The sequence below is a fragment of the Colius striatus genome, chromosome 2 (assembly GCF_028858725.1).
Source record: "Colius striatus isolate bColStr4 chromosome 2, bColStr4.1.hap1, whole genome shotgun sequence".
NCBI lineage: Eukaryota > Metazoa > Chordata > Aves > Coliiformes > Coliidae > Colius > Colius striatus.
Window position 1 is genome coordinate 50671130 of NC_084760.1, and position 14620 is coordinate 50685749.

The window sequence follows — 14620 nt, forward strand, 5'->3', positions numbered from 1 at the left end:
ATAATGAGTCTGATAAAGTCAGATGAGGAGTCTCTGGGTTTGCTCTAGATTGTGTAGCTGAAGGAGAGTATTTTGCTATGTACTGTACTGCAAACTAACCACATGAAACAGATATCTTAGGTGAGCCAAATTCCAGACAGGTGTAATAAAACTATACATTTTACAAATTACACCACTAATGTTCTAGTCAGGAAGGCAGATGGATCCCAGATCTAGACAAATCTACAACAAAGACTGTTTCTTTGCTTGTTCGAACAACTGTAGCACTGTAAGTCTCCAAATCACCTCTCTAGGGGAGGGGCTCCCAAATCCCACAGTGCTAGAATTGTGCATTCAAAATGAGATGAAACAATTATCTTAATTTGTTGTGAACCCCTGTAATTGCAATAGGAGACAGTATAGGTCTGGCGAAAGTTTTAATTACACTGTGTAATGCTGCTGCTGTTAAGCCATGGCTGCAACCTGCAGGCCGGCTTTCTGGTGTGATCTTAACAAATAAGAAGGAAGTGAATTTGGATGGAAAGCAACAAAAGGATTCAATTTAAAGATTGAATTTCTTACTATTTCTTACAGAAGAATCTTTTTCCTGCTTTGGACTCATACAGTCTAGGCCACTGTAAACCCCCAAGACTCTGTTGATTATCGTATTTCTTCAGCTATCTTTTGGTTTTGGAAAGGAAGGATTTCATTTTGTGAAACTTTTACACCATGCAGTCTATGTTCTTGTTTTTAATATTAAAAAATTGTATGTGAAACACATACTTCTTCACTAGTGCTACTGGCAATACCTGAAATTATGAAATTTGCGACGAGTTTTTAAAAAATTCCCTTATGTTCTGTGTGTGTTCCTCAGTTGAGGACTGAAATGCCTTTTTAAATTTGGGTAGATTTGCTATCAGATTCCTGGTGCTGCATTGTTTGTGCTGTGGCTATTACGTAGTAACAAAATATTTATTTGCCTAAACCCAGCTGTTTTTACTGGAACAAACCTTTCAAAATATTTCTATTTACTTCAAGTTTTAGTCCAAAAAAGAGAGAGAAAGCAGAAGAGGACCATCTGTAAGCTGACAGTAGGCCTTTAAATGTAATGTTAATGGTCCATCTAATTGCTAAAAGCAAGTTGTTGGTGAGAGGAAAACTTATGTTACTGACTGAGAGCCCGATGAGCCGGCTGTACCTGCACCCAGCACCCTCTGTGCCCTGGGGACAAGCCAGTGAAGCAGATGGGGTGCAAGGTCCCCCATTAGGGCAGCACATTGACACCATCCTGGCTTCCTCAGAGCTGATGGCAGAGGACTGAGCTACCAGTGCATCAGGATTTTCTCTCCTGTTCTATGCCCCGTTTATTACCTTCTTTGCCATCCTTCCATGGTAGAACTTTCCTTCTTCCCCCTGCACCCCAGAGCAATGACCCAGAGCCTTTCAGAGAATATTCAGGATGAATAATTTGCTGTTCAAGTGGGAAAGGTTTATCCAGCTGTGTACGGCATGTTTCTGAACACTGAAAGGGAAGAAGTATGCTGCAGTACTTCCCTGAGTATTTTCTAAAACTTATTTCATTTTTGCTATTTATTTCAAAGTCAGAGCTGCTGGAGGCTTCCTCACAGTGACATTCCAACTTCTGGTTTGAAATCTAGGCTTTCTAGTTAAGATATCCAGGAAAGCTTTAATGAATCTGCAGCTGTCCTTCATGGACCTGAGATGCCAACGCTGCTAGAAAGGCATGTGGGACCAGGGTGCCATGCATGCTGTCAGCCCCATACTGGGAACCCTGATGTTCCCAGTGTGCAGTAGGATGCTGCACTCCATCTTCCTGTCTGCACAGCCACCCCAAAACACCTCAGCAAAGCCTATAGGCTTCAAATTGTTCCTCATGCCCATACTCTGCACGTGCCAGCCCACCCGCTGCTCCCAATGGATGGAGGAGAAAGGAGGCAGATGCTGTGGCTGAGCCACTCTGGGTGGCACAGCCTGTCCCCTCTGCAGGCTGAGGCATTGCCTGCACACATCCCTGGCTATTTTACAGCCATTTGTTCTTCTTGTGAAATCTCTCTTAGTTGAAATAGCTCTCCCCTCCCCCTAATGCTTACCCCCACCCATTGTATTTATAGCGGCAGTTCTGCTCAGCCAGACCGAGGCTGCTCAAACCTTACTACGCTACCATTGTCTACACTTTGACAGCCTGCATCTAATAAAAATTCAGTACCTCGGCTCCAAGTCGAGAGCTCACATCGGTATGCAAAAAACAATGCAAAGACGGGAGAGGTCCTGCTGGTTGACACAGGTAGTCAGAGAATGGTGCTGCCCTTCTGTTCATCTTTTCCCTGCCTTGGCTTTCATTTTTGACCTTATTGCAAGTCTTGACTCTGGAGTTTCCATAGCCTTTTCCTGTGATATCCCTCATATAGGGACAGAATATGTGAGCAATCAGATTCAGAATAATTTTTTCCACTCTGCCTGGGACTCTGCAGCTCTGAGTTTTGCCTCTCCTGATGATTGCTCTGAAGGTACAGTTTACCATCTCAAAAATTGTCATGGTTTGACATGACAGCCGTTTCTGGAAAGGGGGAAGGGGCTGTAAAGATGGCTCCTGTAGTAAGTTGCTTGAAACTCTCCCCAGCTCTGAGCCAGACCTACTTCTGGGGCTGAGCCAATTAGGTGCCTCCACAATCACTTTTTAACAAGAAGCCTGAAGAGGAGGGTTCTTCTTGTTTCTCTCTTCTTCTGTCCCTTCTTTTCTGGCTGATGGTGGTGCAAGAAGTTGGAAGAGAGAGAGAAAGAACCATGTGGACCCCAAGGTCAGTGAGGGAAGAGAGGAGGAGGTGTGCTGGAGCAGAGACTCCCCTGCATCCTGTGGAGAGGACTGGTGAAGCTGAGATTTGCTTGCATTTTGTTAAAGACCCCACATCAGAGGCAGAGACTCATTTTGCTAAAGATCCTGTGCAAGGGGCAGTGACTATGCCCAGAGAAGGCTATGTCCCACGTGAGGGACCCCATATTCACAGAAGTTGCAGCTGTGGAGAAGAAACAATGCCAGAGAAGTTCATTAAAATTATGCCCAGAAGACGCCATGTCGCGTGGGAGGGATCCTGTACCTGCAGAAACTGCAACTGTGGGGAAGACCCCATGCCAGAGATGTTCATTGAGAACTGTGTGCTGTGTGAGGGACCCTGTATCAGCAGAAGCTGCAGCTGCTGGGAAGAACCCACACCAGAGACGCTTGTTCAGGACCGTGTCCTGTGGGAAGGACCCTGTATTGGAGCAGGGGAAGAATCCAAGGAGTTGACCTCATCTGAGAACAGAGAAGTGGCAGAGCCCATCTGTGAGAGACTGACCATGTCCCCCATTTGCTGCCCTGCTGAGCCACTGAGGGAGGAGGAGGTGGAGATATTTGGAGCAGTGACCTGAGCCTGGGAAGAAAGGAAGGATGAGGGAAGGAGATTTTAAAGTGCTAGTTGTAATCTTCTCAATCATACTACTCCCTTTTTGCTTTTTGTTCTGTTCTATTTCTTGTAGGTAGTAGAATAAACTTTCCTACTTTCCTCTTTAAGTTGAGTACTGGAGTCTATTTTGCCCAGAGATGTAATTGGCAGCGAGCTCTCCCTGCCCTTGTCTCAATCCACAATATCCTTGGTCATCTTTTTTTCCCTCCCATTTCGCTGAGGCCTCTGCCATCCTAATGAGGGTGGGAGTGGATGGGGGGTACCAAGCGAGAGACTATCAAGTTGCTTCATTTCTGGCTGGGCAAAACCACAACAAAAGTGATGCTGGATTTGGAGATATCTTCTTGTTAGAGAAGATGGGGAGATGTTGCTGTTCAATTTTCTCTCAATTTCTCCACTCAATTATTGCTCAAAACAACTCATTACAACATGCAATCATTCCCTTTCTGACCAGTATGAATTTCAGCCAGTTGATTTCCCATCAAGTGCAATTTTTGCTATGACTTAATTTCTCCACCTAGCTTTTTTTTTTTTTAAGTCTGTGTAGCATGCAAGATTCTTACAAAATTATTAGTACAATTTTTCAGCATATTTCTGTAACTTCTTTATTGATTTCTAGCAATACTTATGCAATGTTCATTTTGAATATAAGTATTTTAGAGCCTGAGATTTGGCAGTTATGTTCCACATCTGGGTCATCAGCTTGTTAATTTTTGGACAATTGCTCCTCTCTCACATTTTAAACACTGGTTTTGGTTAGGAATGGGCCAGAAAATTTATTTCGAGCAAGAACAGATTGGAGCCATAATTCCTTAGGCAGACTCAGAGGGGAACAGTCAAAGCTGTGGGAACAGGGTAGATTTTCTTGCCCTATGGCGAGAATGTTTAATTTAGGAGATTCACTCTGTTCCTCTTCAGATGTCAGTCAGGTAAATTGTTCCTTCAACCTGTCTGGCATCTTTCTTCTAGTCTGAGAGCAAACAGACAGCTCAATCTAATTGTGCAGAGAGGTTAGCCTACTTTTCCCTTTCAAATAAAACCAGTTTCTATATTTCTGTGGGGCTGGCTGAACAAACAACAGATGAATCTAAAAAAGCACTCTGGAAAACACCTACAATTGAACACATTGGGCAATGAAAAGAGAATGTGTTAGAGTCACTTCCCTCACTAGAATAGCCTTGTCCTGCTAATGTCCAGAGAGCAGGGAAGAGGGTGATGGAGACAGTACCAGGAGGGAGCCTGGGTATGGAGAGTGGGTCCTGAAAGTTTAGATAGTTTGTGCAGAAGTCTTTATGTGCTTTTCCATATTCAATCTCAAATCTCCATGTCACTGAAACTTGTATGGTTCTGTGAGGAGATGACTTCAAATACAGACAGACATTAGCCTGCTTGTTATACAGATCAGTGTGAACAGGGAGGTGGCCATCTAAAAATGGGATATGATGACTTTTCACATAGTTGCTAAATGAAAATGTGACAGCACAGTACAAGGTGTTAAATTACTCGGTTGTCTTTGAAAATAGCCTCACTTAATGTCTTAAAAAATGCAATCTGTGCCTCTTTCCCTTACTGTCCGTAATAGGTTTGCTACTGCTGTAATGGGACCAGTCTCCAAAAAGTATTGAACTTTTTTTCATCTTTCAAGAGGAGTTTGCAATTGGATCAGATTTCATTCTCAGCCATTGATCTCTAAATCTACTACAGCTTTTTTCCACTTGAGCTACTCAAAGGGAGGAAGGGCAGCCTGAGCAGTCACCACTCAGGGCTATGGGAAGAGCAGCAAAGTACAAGGTACTCATTTGCTTCTTAGGCATTCAGGTAAATAAATGGGATTGTCACTACCTTAGGGTAGCAAACTGACCTAGTTTGTAGGTGAAACCTACAAATACCACAGCCCTTTCAAATTAAAGAAGAAACACAACTCAATCCAAACCAAGTCAAATATTCTCTTTAGTCTTGGGATTTTATCCTGCTCCAGTAAGAAACTAATTTGGGATCATTTGCCCTGGCAGTGACTTTTGCTGGTACATATTGGAAGGGACTCTTTAACATCATGGTGCTGGACCAGGAACAAAATGAATTTCTGGATACAGGCTTTGTAAGGATGAAAAACACTCACATGTCTTGTCAAACACATCTTTCTGGTTTTCACTTGTCTGGTACCGCTATGTGGTTGAACCCTGGGCTCCTATCTCTACTCTACCAGCAGCTCTGTTACTGCCTAGCTGCTTGCATGTCTCCCACAGAGCCTCCCTGTCTCTTTTTGTGAGATCTGTTAAATGATACAAAGTTATCTTCTGAGATGCTTGGAGATGTTTCCTACTCCCCTGGAAACACAGCTGGAAAAATCCTTGCATGAACAACTGCTGTTCCAAAACACGTGCCTTTGCTTGCAATGTGATGCCCCAACTCAGCATGTGTGCCTCTATTCCGGAAAGTGATTCACATTTTTATCAAAAACAGAGGCTGTCAATCCATAAATATAGGCTGATGAAGTGCTATGTCTGGTCTCCCTGTCCTTGCTTTCTGCCCTTCTGCCTACAGTGCCATTTCCCTCCCTCCTACCCTGCAGATCCCCAGTGCCCAGGACGGAAGGATGTTGTTTGCCCTGCACTGCTCTGCAGAGCCTCCCAACCATGCTGAGGGAGCCAGTATCTAGTAAGTTTATTTAACAACAACAGAAGACAAAATTTAATGAACAATGATGCCAAGAGGCATCCCCACACGGCCAGGTGGGGCTGGTGACTTCCAGTGATCACAGGGAAATGTGTGGGATGCTACAAGCAAAGGAGATGGTTCCTGCTGCTACCTGGTCTTACTCTTCTGCTGTGTGCTGCTTACTTGAGAGTAGGGCTACCTTTGTAATGGTTGTTTTCAGGTGGACTTGGTCCCTCCAAGAGGTTTTTCTCCTCGTAGTGAAACAGCAAGATACCATCCAGCCAAGTGTGTCTTCACAAAGGTTTTTCTGTAATAGATGAAATTCTATCTTATGAGAAAGGCCCTCTGTGAAATAGCTCATTGACAGTCATTTTGAGTATGCTATATGTGGTATATTTTTGCTCTGACTAGTTTTAACTTTTGCTAACAGTTCTCCGATAAGCATCATTAAAGCTCACCATGAAAGCTGTAGTAACCTTGTGCAATTCTCTTGGTACAGAGCTGCTCCTGGGAAGAATCCACAGTCCTGTCGTTCACCACAGCCTGTCTCTGGTTTCTCTCTCCCTGAGTCACAGGACTATGTCACTGGGAAGGTCATGCGACTGCAGAACATACCAGTGGCTGGATCTGGGATTTCTTTCATCAAAACCACAGCTGCTACCTCTTCTCCCTCAGAGGACTCCTGTGGGTTTTTTCAAAAATCTAAGCCATATACAGTGCTGACATATAACCATTCAGTCGATATTTAGATTCCTGGGAAGCATCCCTTCCTTGTGGATGTCACCCAGTTGGGTACCCACAGATCAGTTTCCATAGTAACTAACGTACTTCAGTGAGAGGGGGAAAATCAGAGGAATTTGAAAGGCAAAGACTAACTCTAGAAGGGAATAAGTGGAACAAACAGTGTGCACAGTGGCTTGGAGCACAGCACAGGTTTTATGACGTGTGTTTCAGGAAGACTTGCATGGCTTGTGAACTGTTCCTTTCCTCCTGAGACATGTGGCCATGCCAAAAGCTTGATAGTGCAAAGTAAAGTGGTACCTCCCACATACAAATCCCATGTCAGCTTCTATTTATTCACACACTCACTCTTCTGACTCCTTCCTCATCTCTGCTGCAATAATGGAAGATGTCAAACACTGGAAAGGAGTAGTACTCAAGCAAAGCCATTTTCCAGTTTCTCATTTATTCCAAACTGTCACAAGTGTCACCATCAGTGGGTACAAAATGGTGTTGCTGCTAACTTATTCTCATATGTGTTGGACAGTCACTACTAGCGATCCATTTTTACTTGAGCTGTTGGAGAACAAAATTTAAGGGATCTGGACAGAAGTGTATATTCTCCTTCAGTCATGTGGTATAACTCAGGGAACAAATAAATTCTTAAAAAAAATTATCTGAAATTCATTTATGATATGAATCCAGAATCAAGAATATCATAGATTGTATGGCCTGACATGCACAAATATTCATTCAGAATTGGGAATCATAATCTCAGAAATGCATAAGAAACTATATTAGTAGATTTGCACCAGTACTATACTAGTTTGACTGACAGTATGCATATAGCATTGCCTTGTCCTGAAACTCAGTTAGCTAGTTAGGGGCGAAAACAACTAAAGTAAGATTTTTATCGCCCAAATTCAGTTGGGTGAAGATAGTTATCTGAATTAGTCCTCTTGGCTCCATCTTTAATTAGTGGATGGTAACAGATGTCTCTTGTTGGTGACTCATCCCATCTATTTTAGGTTACCCATTAGAAGTTACTGCTTCTGTCCCTTTACTGAGGAGGGAGACTAATGATTGCAGTTTAGATTTAAACAGCCAAAGGATGGTAAGGTGAAGCCCACCCTGAGATGTATATCCAGTGAAGGCAACAACTTCACAGAGAAAGGAAAAATTTGTCTCTCTAGTCCTTAGCCCCATTCATAAAAAGGGTTATAATCTGTTTGTTGTCCCTGAGGGACAACATGGGCTGTGCTCATACAGTTACACATTTCACCCTCTAGATCAGGGTAGCTGCATCTATTCAGACTATTAGAGATGGTCTCTGCCCAGTGCTAATCTTAGACTGGTCCTGGGCACCATTTGAGAGACCACTGTAGGATGTGGATCTGAATTGTGCTACTGAAGACCACCAACAGTTTGGCAGTGAAGAAAGTACTGGAATATTGTGTCCAGTTCTGGGCTCCCCAGCTCAAGAGGGACAGGAGACTGTGAAGGGCTACCAAGATGATTTTCTCTCATAAGGAAAGGCTATGAGACCTGAGGCTGTTTAGCCTAGAAAGAAAAGACTGAGGGAGACCTTATCATCACTTACAGGTATCTAAAGGGTGGATGTTGAGAGGATGGGGCAAGTCTTTTTTCTGTAGGACTTAGTGACAGGACAAGGGGTTACGGGCACAAGCTGGAACGCAGGAAGTTCCACTTGAACAAGAGAAAAAATGTATTTCCTGTGAGGGAGCCCTGGCAGAAGCTGCCCAGGAAGGTTGTGGAGTCTCTTTCTCTGGGAGGTCTTCAAAACCCACCTCAATGCCTTCTTGTGTTACTTGATCTAGCTGAATTTGCTTTAGCAGTGGGCTGGAATGGATGATCTCTAGATGTCCCTTTCAACCCAGGCCATCCTGTGATTCTGTGAAACAACTCAGGAGAGTAGCCATGACACAACATTGCTTAGTTTACTGGTGGAGGTGCATCCAGAGTTTACTGGCGGAGCTGCATCCAGAGCATCAAAATCAAGACCTTGTTGTATGAAAAAGCACAGCAACTCTTGTGACATTAGATCTGGTAGATGAGGAAATGACTAAAATGTTTACTGTAAATTAGGTAAAACAAGTACAATTCTGTGACAGAATTAAAAAGGAAAATCCTCACGAGTGAGGAAGATCTGGGGCACACATGGACACAGCTATTCTGGGCCTGGTAAGACAGCCAGAGCCAGTATTTTCTGGGAACATGCTCAGGAATGGTGGCTTGATGTTCCTTTTAGATGCACAACCACTTCTTGCCTCCATAAGGAATGCAGGGAAGAGCAGTCAAGAAGGGAATGCCACACAACACAGCTTTCCATCATCATGGTCTTTCTCCTTCTGGAGCAATGTCCAAGAGGGTCAGCCAAAATCCCCCAAAAGAAATGCAAGGAGGAATCAAATGCAAGGTGAAGAGGAGTCAAACATCCTGCAGGGCTGCAGATGCAAGAAGTGCTTTCTGAATGCTTCCCATACTCTTTTCCAGGTAGATCTCAGAGAAACAAAGAAAGAATTTTTATCCATCAGTGTCCTCAAGTCCTGCTGCAGGAAGGCAAATGCCCAAAGGGAGAGAAGAAAGGTAGTCGCCAAGACATGAGCACCCCAAGGACTGCATGAGATGTTCAAGAAGGGATAAGCCTGGCTGGTACTGTTTCCTGATGGCAGAGGAAAACCAGAATGCAGCCCACAGAGTGCTGCTACCTCACAGCACCTTGGGCTTTGATGCATTTTTCATTGTGATGAGGAAATTACACAGAATGTGGGAAATATGATTCATCCAATCTCCAGAGCACCAGTTCTTCCATTCATCAAGTCTGAAATGTGCAGCTCTCTGCTTGCAACAACACCACTTCTGTGGTGACTGGGGCCAGGCGACAGCTGCAGGCCCTGCTTCATCTCTGTGGAACAGTTGGTTAGGCTTCATCTCCTCCTGACCTGTCTCCCTTCTTTATAAACATGGGTGACAGTATCCTGTATGTACTCGTATGACATGGGAGGAAATTTTCCAAGAGCGGTTGTGAAGATATCAAGAGATGTTGCTGGTGCTGGTGTGGTAGGCTGGATGGCCTCTTGAGTGCCCCAGGAAATCATCAGGGTTTCCCTCCTTTTCCCACCTTGGCCTACCATCTCCCAGCACTGTGGTGCAACGTGAATGCCTACAATAATGCCTAAACCCAAACTTGCCATCTCTCTCACAAAAATAAGGTAGTATGTTTTGCGTTATTGAAGTGCTATCAAAAGCAAATAGAATGCAGCAGATGTGCAAGGGAAACTATGACTTGCTTTATTTGTGTAGATAAAAGTAATGTCCCATTTGCAAAGGTGTGAAAGTTTCCTGTAGTAACATCTCCATGGTTAAGCCTGGATTCAAAACAAAAATGCTGAAGTTACTTAGTTTGCTTCTTGAATGTGTGCAATTGAAAGTATTAATTATTTTATTGAAGATGTGGGAGCCACATTCAAAGCGTCTGTACAACTCCACTTGCAGCTCAGTTATAGCCACATACATCAACTGGACAATGAACAATTCCTACTTCTTATCCACCAGCACTTTTGATTTACATTAGCTACATGAGTTTGGAGACTGGAGCAAAACTGCCATAGGGCTTTGCATTCCTCACAGGAGTTAAGAGTTTTAACTGAGGTGAGACAGATAAGAGCTGAGAAATCGTAGTAGAAGCTTTAATATTTGAAATTTTTCATTCATATCTGATTCGTTTCCTGATTTTGTTGCATGGAAGCCTCAGGATCTGTCAAGGACCCAGAGCTTCTAAGTTTCAATTAAAACACTATTGTTTCATAAGAAATAAGAAACTCATTTTTTCGAGTGTGAGGGAACAGAGAGCACTTAATCATGTCAGGGCAAATTAATTTTATACCTGCCCATCAGCTGAGCTGTTGATGTGGTGTTCGTAGCCCTTCCCAGCACAAAGTAATGTTGCTGTACTAAGCTTCAGTAAGGCTGCATTAACCTAAGGTGGGCTTACTCTGTCGTTGAATGTCTGAGGTCTTAACCTGCCCCTTCACCTCAGTTTTTGCACAGTAAAAATGTATGGAAATATAAGATTTTACATTCTCACCCAAGCTATCACCCAGCTGGGAGCAATTTGACCCACAAATGGCTCAAGGCAGAGACCTTTGGGGCAATCCTGACTTCTCTCAATGTACCATACAGTGATGAAGCAGGGGATGACATGAGCTAATCCAGGGAGCTGTTCACTAAAAGTCATGTACTTCTGTGTGTCCTACTCTGTATTGCAACAGCAGGTGATAGCTAGGGACAGAAAGGTGGTGATAAACAGTGTGGAAACAGATGATAAACAGTGTTGCACACAACAAGTGCAGCAGGCCAGCAGATTGGCAGGAACTGCTAAAGCCACTGATTCACACTCAACTATGTGGCAATGCCCTGAGTCCCAGAAAAGGGAGTGAGTTAGTGATACTGAAGAACTAAAGTCTGGTAGTTTATATGCTTGTTTTTAGAAGACTTTTCCTGTCTCTAACTCTACCTCAACCTCTTGTATAATTTTTTAAAAAGTGCTTAACAGCATATTTTTCAGAATAATGCATTGGGAACTTCCTTTGAAACAGCTTCCATGAGTATCTGTATATTAACTCCTAGAAGCTGGTCTGTGAGAAGGTATTTTAACTTGTGTTTGATAGTGTGATGCGAGAAAGCTTCCCAGCCCAGTCAGGACAAGTCCTAGGCACTGGTAATTCCCTTTTTGCACTCTATGATCTGCTTTCCATCTGAAGGATTCCTTCATGTTGGGAGGGAGAGACAGCTTGCTCCACTCAGCAATCCATCATCTGGACCAATCCCAGTTTAGCCTTCCCATGATGGAGCTAAAATACCTACTGCTGCTGATGGAACAGCTCAACCATAAAGTAAGATTCTGCTCGGGCAATAAGGATTAGGTTAAGGGAAACTACTCTTAAAAAAGTGGAGAGAGAGCACTATAGACATTCAATGTTTTAGTTACGCAGTCTGGTTTGGGTGTTTAAATGCATGCAGGGATTAACGCTTTAACACTATCCACCCGAACTCAAAATGTCAGCCTAATAAAGTTTGCAACAGTTTATACAAATACTGGAAGTGGTAGATTAAAGAGAGATTATTGGAAATAGAGACTCTAAAAAAGTAATAGTTTTATAACTTATTACTGTTATTTTAACCTTTTAATATGTTTTCCTAAGTTTTATTATGAGGCAATATTATGTTTGAAAAAGAGATGTATGCCCTGTGAGGTGGTGTTCAGTAGGGAAGACTGCATAAACAGTGAGGAACCAGCTAGGTCCCTCTTCCACATTTGGTATGCTAAATTAAACAAGATTTTATTTATCTGTTTTTCTAACTCACTTTGTTCTCCACTGCCCAACACACACATGCACACATATGCAGTGCAGCCATGAGGTTGTAAGTTTGTACAGTTCTGAAGGGAGAACAAATTACCAAATCCTTCTATTTTATTTTTTTAAGCATATATGACATCTTCCTTCCTTTACAAAGCAGAAGGTTATGAATGAAATAATTGACATTCTTGTCAAGCAAGACCACCGGGCCTAATGACATTTTCAGCCTCTGAGTTTGAACTTTTTTCTGTGTTAGATCAAAGTACTACTGTTGTCCTTGCAAACAGTATCTCCTGCTGACTGTGCATGGATTTGAGGCCTATTAGAAGAATATTTCATGGTCTCATCCCTCAATGGCAGCATCTCAGGTGGTCCCTTTAGAGATATCCTGCACAAGTAAGAGCAATCCTCAGGCTCTGCATCTTTGCATGTAGGTGGATAGTCTCCAGGGGCACCCAATTTCCACAGCTCTGGGGGTGTCCCTTGGGCATTTCTGCAACCTTTAGTTAAAGATTCTGATAGCAAAGGCATGGTGTACTGAATTTACGGCATCTTTAAAAAGATAAATTTGCCTCTCTTATTGCTAAATTTGTTTTCTTGAAGGTCATGTTCCATGACTGGTAGTAAACGGTACACTACTTCCAGTTTCAGAATAGATTCTTGGTTAGCTAAGGACTAAAACTCATTGGGGAAAGAAAAAAGAAATAAAAGCATTTTCTGAGCAAATACTGTAGCCACTGGTGGACATGATAGCATCAACTGTATCAGCTTGTTCAGGTTATATAAGTCTTTTGCACTTTGTCCATCTCAAAATAATATTTGCTACAGAAATTTCTTCTCTGGGCGTATGCTTCATTTTCAAATTGATCTTTAAGATCCTACGCTTTCACCTTTAAACACTTTTACATGTCTTATTTTAAATTGAGTACCTTTGCATATTTATGTTTTTCTCGATTTTCTACTAAGAGCACATAAAGACATTGGCAATGCAGAAGCAGAAGCTAATTATAGGTTCCTTACTCCAGTCAGAACGTCTTGCAAATAAATTAACAAACTTCTCCATGATCCTCTGAGGCAGAGAGTCTTTGTTCATATTATCCTTTGCACATAGCTTGCTGTTGTTTTGACATGTTTTCCACACATGAAGGACAGCCATATGCTTATAACCAATACAATTTTTATTTTAGTCAGGGAAAAATGGGATGTGAAAGGAGGAATAGTAGGTGAGAGCCAAACTAAAGTTTTTCTGAGGATGCATGCCGTTTCCTTTGCATTTGTGTGGCTTGGTCGAATGGTAGCCTGCATACCTCCTGTCCTTTGCAAACAGTGGAGACTCTTTCTCTTGCAGTCTCTGAGGCTTTGGATCCTCCACAGCCTAACTACTAGTGCTAACTACCAGTTAGTGAACATAAAGAGGTTTCAAAAAGATTTGCAAAAATGCCTCTGAGAAAACTTACTGCTCAAAGGACCTTTAGTCATCTCAGATCTTTCCAAGGGCTCCATGCTTGTCATGTTTGCTGTTTCCAGTGAAGATGTCTTGTTAGGATGGTGGCCAGCACATGCTGCTCAAAGAGGCAGCACTCCAGGGCCACATGAACCTCTTGGCTATTTTTGTACAGTGTAGGCAGATCAGTCCTTTAAACAGCCCTAGATTATGAGGGAATCAAAAGTGGTTTAGAGCTTCCTGTCCCAAAAGCCTGAGAATGTCCCAAACAACTGAAAATTATCTCTGTGGTTTCTAGGTCTGTCTGTGTAGTTGGATATTAGTCTCCAAGAACTTCCCAAAATCATCCTTGGAAAATACCAAGGAGAGGGCTATAAGGAAGCTGATTCCAGGCCTTTAACCATTCAGACAATGCAGTCTTGCACACAAATATCTACAACTCAGCAGTACCTCATGCTAAATGTTAATAGTGATTTGTTTAGCATACAAAAATTCATCCTATGCCTCCACCCCAGCCCCAAGGAGTGTTCAGCCAAATGACATGCTAAAATTTCACGTGTACAGTTGTGATCTTACTCCCTGACGTCACTTGAAAACAATTAAAATACATACAAATACCATGTGAGTGCATGACCTCGCTTGGGGAGAAGTACAGTGTGATCACACTTCTCTGCTGGGGGACTTGGAGAAAGCAGATGTCGAAATCCCAGCCCAGAAAGTACCTCAGGGATTGATAAGGTCAGGCCCAGTGATTACAGGAAGCAATGTCATGGGTTTGATCCCAGCTTCATCTTAAAGCTAAGGCGTTTGTCGCTCCTCCACTCCTGGTTTGGAAACTTTTTAATCTGCCGTTAAAATTATAGCTTATATTTGCACCCACGTATCTTAATGCAATCTGGGTAAATTTGTGATGAAGCAACACATGTTATGACTCATTTATTCTTCTCTTTATACACAAGCTTAAAATTTCTATA